Below are 7,140 nucleotides of genomic sequence, written 5' to 3'. Positions count from 1 at the left end.
GGAGTAACCAAAGCAAACAAGCCGCACTCACTCACTCACTCACTCACTCACAAAGATAAGTTGACAACAACCAGGCGATTGTATTGGAATACTACCCTACTCAGCCGTGAAACATCGCGGAAAGGAATCAGTGCAGACATTTGCTCGAAATTCGGCGAATAAAGCAATATTACGCCGGCTTAATGAGGAATGCCGACTTAAAAATACATTTTTCAGCTCATTTCTGCAGGTGTCGGAATAGCAGAACCGCACATACAAACGTCAAAGCAGAGCCGAATACACCTCGAAGTTGATTGATTGATATGTAGGTTGAACGTCTCAAAACAATCATATGATTAAGAGAAGCCGTAGTGGAGGGCTCCGGAAATTTCGAGCACCTGGGGTTCCTTACCTTGCACACAAATCTGAGCACACAGGCCTACAACATATCCGCCTCAATCGGAATTGTAGCCGCCACATCCGGGATTCGATCCCGCGACCTGCGGGTCAGCAGCCGAGTACCTTTGCAACTAGACCACCGCGGCGGGGCTACACCTCGAAGTTTGTTATTTAGGAATAGAGTCCAGGCAACCGCGAACATACGTTTATCAACATCATCTCGCCAACAAAAACGAAGCCCAGTGGACAAGCTCGTAGAATCGGTGTCTCAGTAGGGGTCAAAAGCGCGCGAACCAGTAGCGCGACATTGGCCGCTGCAGATCTATGTCTCCATGGGGTTAAACAATGACCACTGAAGTGATGCATCGCGTCCAGAAAATGTGGTCTCAACAGTACTGCATGGAAAACTCCTATCGTTAAACCACTCGTGGGTCCATTGTTCGAGATGCGTAGGCAACAAATTGTTTCTTGCTATGTGCATAATATTGATTGTATCTGGAGTTTTACGTGCCAAAATCATGATAAGATCAGAAGGCGCGTGCCTTAGTGGAAGGCTCCTGAAATTTCTACGATTTTTTAAAACTTTCCTTGCCCTTGCATAGTACACAGGCCTCATACATTTGGCCCCCATCGAAACTCGACCGCCGCCACCGGGAGATTCAACGCATTACCTCCGGGTCAGCAATCGAGCACCGTATAAGCACTGCACCAAAACGGTACACCTTCCTTTGTGCACGAAATAAGCCATTTGTTGTGACCGGCTCTGTGCACGAGAAACGAAGACCCTTATGCTTTACGCAACAAAGAAATATTCATTGCCTGCTTTTCTAGAACAAAGAAAATAAAAGAGAAGGACGCGTTTACAAGAAACGGACCGCACAGACCTTGTATACACGTTTGGAAACCATCTTCATCTGTTTTGCCTAAACAAGCCGCTACTCAAGCGAGATGCTCGGCTGAGACTGATATTTGGCCCTTAGTCGCCGTTGAAGCGAAGAACACAGCCTCTCTCGGGAGCGCCAGCGTGTGCGTTATCGCGCACAACACCAACATGACTCGCCGCGATTGCGAAAGGTGGTGCGAGCAGAATGCGCCTGCTTTCTCGCATTTCCCGATCGTTTCGCGTTGCTCCTTCTTAGTTATTGCCCAGAGCTGTCACATTTTCACTTCATGCATGCAAACTCAAAAACGTAGCCAATGAAACTGATGGAGTTTTTTTGATTCTTCAACAATACAGAGGCAATAGTGCCGAAGCGTGAAATTATCAAAACCTGGCTTTAAAGATTTCGAGGCCCGTTAACAAATATGCTGGCAGCACATAGCAAATGTAGGAACATTTCAATGTAAAGAATTGAATGAAACGAGATTTGATTGTGTAACGTCGAGCACGCGAGGGGAGAAAGAACTTACATTTACGCATTTAATAAATATTGCTACATGCATGCATACTGATATTTCAGGGGGCGACGAGCGTGTGTGCCTAACGAGGAAAACGAAGGGTGGTCTGCGCTCGATCTCTGGTGAACTGGTCACGCTCTTACCGCTGGTTTCAGATACATCTAATCCACAGCCTCATCGATACGGCGTCTCTTCTTTTCCGTAACATATTTGGTGGAGGTGCCCCCTTCCCCGTCCTCCCCACGAATGGTGGCTGCACCATTCAGACTCCGGGCATGGCTACCATTAACAACAGCCCATCTGCGTCTCCATCTGCACCTCCAGGCACCACATGCATACCTGACGGTGCCCCACCCCCGTGATCCCGGTACATTCTCCGCACGACCTGGGCTTGACGTTGACTACTGGCTCCGTATGTACGAGCGTGTTAGCCAGACACACCTATGGGACCCTACAATGATGTTCGCCAACGTAATATTTTACTTGGACGGCACTCCACGTGCTTGGTTCGAAGCCCATGAGACCAAGCTCACCAGCTGGGATATTTTCAAGGAGCGACTACGCGACCTCTTTGCGGACCCGTCCGGTCGCCAAATCGAAGCGCAAAAAGAACTTGCAACTCGTTCACAGTCCTCAACTGTGTCGTATGTCTCGTACATACAGGACGTGCTCGCGTTGTGGCGGAAAGTGGATGAGCAAATGACCGAAAGTGACGATGTGGGCCACACTCTCAAGGGCATCGTGGACAACGCCTTCAACTTGCTCGTGTATACCAACGTCATGACAGTAGAGATGATTACTAAGGAATGCCGCCGCTTCGAAATGGCCAAAAGACGCCGAGTTCTGCCTTAATTTACGCGGCTACGAAACATGGCTGTTACATCAACTTGCACTGACCTCGTTTCCACACCACCCATGCAGGACAGTGTGTCACGTATAGTTCGACGGGAGCTTGGGGCGCAAAGTCCAGCATGATTTCCTCCACATCCGCTCGACCATGGCGCCACACAAACACCTCCGGCGGTGTCGGTTATCCAAGCCGTCGTGAGGCAGAAAATTGCAAAGCTCGGCATTACTGTGGCCTGCTCTGCCTTCCGACCCACCTCCAGACCAATGACATCAAATGCACCACGCCATGACTTAAATTTTATTCCGTGATCCCGCAGTCCAAAGGAATGGAGAACTGCAGACGACAAACCTATCTGCTTCCTCTGCCACCGTTTTGGCTATATCTCCCACTACTGCCGCATCACTTACGCCTTCAAACTGGAGCCCATTTTCCTCTACTCGAGCATACGGGGACTCCCGTCGGTATTCGCCCAGTCGTGTGTACCCTTCTTCCGACATCCCTAACAGCCGCTTCACCACTCGTTCGCCGTCACCTCAACGCTGCCGTTCCCCATCGCCCCAACCACGCCGCTATCCGTCGCCGGTCAACTTGGGATCCTCTCGGACGGAAAACTAGATCATGCAGCTCCGGGAGGTAGTGCTGCATCAATTGCGACTGATCTAAATCTTCCTTTCACGCTCCCCACTTATACGAACTTGATTGAGGTGTATGTGGACGGCATTTCTTTGACGGCGTTAGTCGATACCGGAGCTCAAGCGTCCATAATGAGTGCTCATCTGTGTCGCCTGCTCAAAAAAGTCCTCACGCCATCAGCAGCTAATGCCCTCCGTGTCACTGATTGTGGAACTGTGGCCATCACTGGAATGTGTACCGCTCGCGTTAGTGTAGCCGTCCGCCATGTCCTCGTTTTAGTTACGGTGCTTGGAAATTGCCCTCACGACCTAATCTTCGGCATGGACTTCCTATCGACGCACTCTGCCATCATCGATTGTGCCGCCGGTACTCTCTGCCTAAAACTTCCTCTTCTCGTGGATTGTCACCCTGAACTCCCGAACAGCTTGCGCACCACTGACTTTTTCCGGATACCACCTAAAGCTCTCACGTTCGTTGAATTAGCAACACTCCTCCCGTGCTTGACGGTGATTATATCGTGACGCCGATTCCTGATGTTCTCCTTGTGCACGACATTACTGTTCCACACTCCGCCGTAACCATGGTCTCTAACCGAGTGTATTTACCTGTTATCAATTTTGGTTTCATAAAAAAGGTGATACTTCAAGGAATATTGGTCGCCACCCTAAGACTCTTAATTGACGACCACGTCGCCTGTTTTGAGGCAGACGTATGTCCCGATCACCCACGTAACTCGCAGGATGCCACGTGCCTCTATGCAACCTTACGCTTCATGATCGCCCCGGACCTCGATCCTGTGAAGTCAGCCGCGCTCTGCCGCCTTCTGGCTTCATACCACGACATATTCGACATAGGCAGCCGTCCACTCGGTAAGGCTTCACTCCTCAAGCACCGCATTATTACCCGTGATTCTCAGCCCATTCATCAGCGACCATACTAGGTGTCTGCCACCGAGCGTAAAGTAATTCAACAAGAAGTCAGCAACATGCTAGCCAAAGAAATTGTTGAACCCTCTTCGAGCCCTTGGGGGTCCCCTATTGTGCTCGTTAAAGAGAAAGATGGCACGTGGCGCTTATGCGTGGATTACCGCCATCTGAATCGAATCACGAAAAAGGATGTTTACCCTTTACCCCGAATCGATGACGCTCTCGATTGACTGAAGGGCGCCCAATACTTTTCTTCAATAGATCTACGTTCCGGCTACTGGCAGATTGCTGTCGACGAAAAAGACCAAGAGAAGAAAAACTGCGTTTGTAACTCCAGACGGCCTATATCAGTTCAAGGTTACGCTGTTTGGGCTATGCATCGCCCCAGCCACGTTTGAGCGGATGATGGACTCTCTGATATAAGGGTTCAAATGGTCAACATGTCTTTGTTATCTTGACGATGTCGTTGTATATTCCCCAACATTTGAGACCCACCTTTAACGTTTGTCAGGTATTCGCGACATATTCCGCACTGCACGCCTTCAATTAAACTCATCGAAGTGCCATTTCGGACGCCAGCCAATCACGGTGTTGGGCCACCTTGTCGACAAATCTGGTGTGCAGCTGGACCCGGAGAAAATTCGTGCAGTCCCCAGTTTTCCTGTACCCTGGTCAGTAAAAGACGTCCAAAGTTTTGTAGGACTTTGTTCCTACTTTAGAAGGTTTGTAAAATGTTTCGAAACCATTGCTCGACCCCTCACTGAGCTTCTGAAAAAAGGCGTCACGTTTACGTGCGGTACCGACCAAGCTGCTTCTTTTTCTCATCTAATCACGCTTCTGACGACTCCACCTATATTGGCTCACTTTGACCTATCCGCTACGACAGAAGTCCGAACCGATGCAAATGGTCACAGGACCAGAGCCATCCTAGCCCAACGCCAACGGGGACACGACTAAGTTGTCGCCTACGCTTGCCGCCTCCTCACAGCTGCTGAGCGCAACTATTCCATTAAAGAGCGTGAGTGTCTTGCTCTTGTTTGGACAGTCTCAAAGTTCCGCCATAAATTATATGGCACAAATTTCTCTATAATAACTGACCATCATGCGCTATGTTGGCTTACGTCACCGAAGGATCCTACTGGCCTGCTCGGGCGCTGGGCTCTGCGACTGCAAGAGTATACCTACAGGGTGACGTACAAGTCCGGACGCCTACATCAGGACGCAGACTGCCTGTCCCGCTACGCGGTTGCTGAGCCAAGCACTATGCCTGACACCGACACCGAGCCTTGCGTATTTTCCCTTTCGCAAACGACATCCATCGGTGAAGATCAGCGCCACGATGCGTCCTTGCGTGCTACTATTGAGCACCTTGAATCACCATCTTCCAATCAGTCCCATCGCTCATTCGTGCTCCACGATAATGTATTATACCGCCAAAGTTTTGAGCCGGATGGACCAGCCCTGCTGCTTGTCATTACGAAACAAATACGCTCGGAAGTTCTAAATGAACTTCACGACCTTCCGACTGCCGGTCACCTTGGTGTGTCACGCACTTACGACCGAATACGCATACGCATCTTCTGGCAAGAGCTTACACGCTCAGTCAGAAGATACGTTGTGGCTTGTGAGAAATGTCAGCGCCGCAAAACGCCATCGACACTTCCCGCCGGGTGCCTTCAACCACTTGACATTCTGTCCGAACCATTTTTCCGCGTTGGCTTGGACCTACTTGGTCCTTTCCCCTTGTCTTCCTCGGGTAACAAGTGGATAGCTGTGGCCACCGACTACGCCACGCGTTACGCCATCACACGAGCTCTTTCAACAAGCTGCGCCCCAGACGTCGCCGACTTCCTCCTCAAGGACGTGATTTTGCAACACGAAGCCCCAGGACAGCTGCTTACAGACCATGGCTGCACCTGTTTTGTCGAAGGTAATAGCCGACACTTGCAGTCTTGTCAAACGAGAAACAAGCTGACCACGTCATTACATCCGCAAACCAACGGACTCACGGAGCAACTAAATCGAAGTCTTACAGACATACTCGCTAAGTATGTTTCTACCAACCACACCGACTGGGATCTTGCGTTGCCGTACGTCACATTTGCCTGTAATTCTTCGCGCCATGACACTGCTGGTTACTCTCCATTTTTTCTGCTGTTGGGTCGAGAACCAACATTGCCCCTAGACACCGTCATACCACACCCTGCAGTACCGACCAGTGAATATGCCATGGACGCTACCACTCGGGCCGCTCACGCACGCGAAATCACCCGTACTCGCCTTCTGACCTCTCAAGAGAAGCAACGGCGTCTGTATGACCAACGACACCGCGACGTACACTAGCCGCACCGTTGGTCTTGCTCTGGTCTCCAACCCGTCAAGTTGGCTTGTCAGAAAAACTGCTTACTCGCTACACAGGTCCATACCGAGTCCTTCGTATGGTTACTCCTGTGACATATGAAATACCTCCAGTCACCCCGTCACCTTCATGCGCCCAACAGGCTACCGATATTGTACATGTTGCGCGCTTGAAGCCCTACCACTGTCTTAGTGATGTTGACATTTAGATGCGCCGAGACGGTGCTTCTGGCGCCGGGGAATATGCTACATGCATGCATACTGAGATTCTAGGAGGCGACGCGCGTGTGTGCATGACGAGAAAGACGAAGGGCGGTCTCCACTAGATCACTGGTGAACTAGTCACTTCATTACCGCTGGTTTCAGATACATCTAATTTACAGCCTCCTCGATAAGGCGTCTCTTCTTTTCCGTAACAATATTAAGTAATATGCAAATAGCCTACACACACGTTAGAGTAACTTATCTCTTTCATCGTGAGAGAAAAAGAAAGCCGTCCACAAACTTACATCGATGTAGTACTAAACAAATGTAGGGATGGGAAGCAACACTGATAGGAGCTATTTCTTTGACCCAATTTATCTGCTCTCGAAGCTG

Source organism: Rhipicephalus microplus, chromosome X (assembly GCF_043290135.1).
Source record: "Rhipicephalus microplus isolate Deutch F79 chromosome X, USDA_Rmic, whole genome shotgun sequence".
Taxonomy (NCBI): Eukaryota; Metazoa; Arthropoda; class Arachnida; order Ixodida; family Ixodidae; genus Rhipicephalus; species Rhipicephalus microplus.
Note: the sequence above shows the minus strand (reverse complement) of the source record.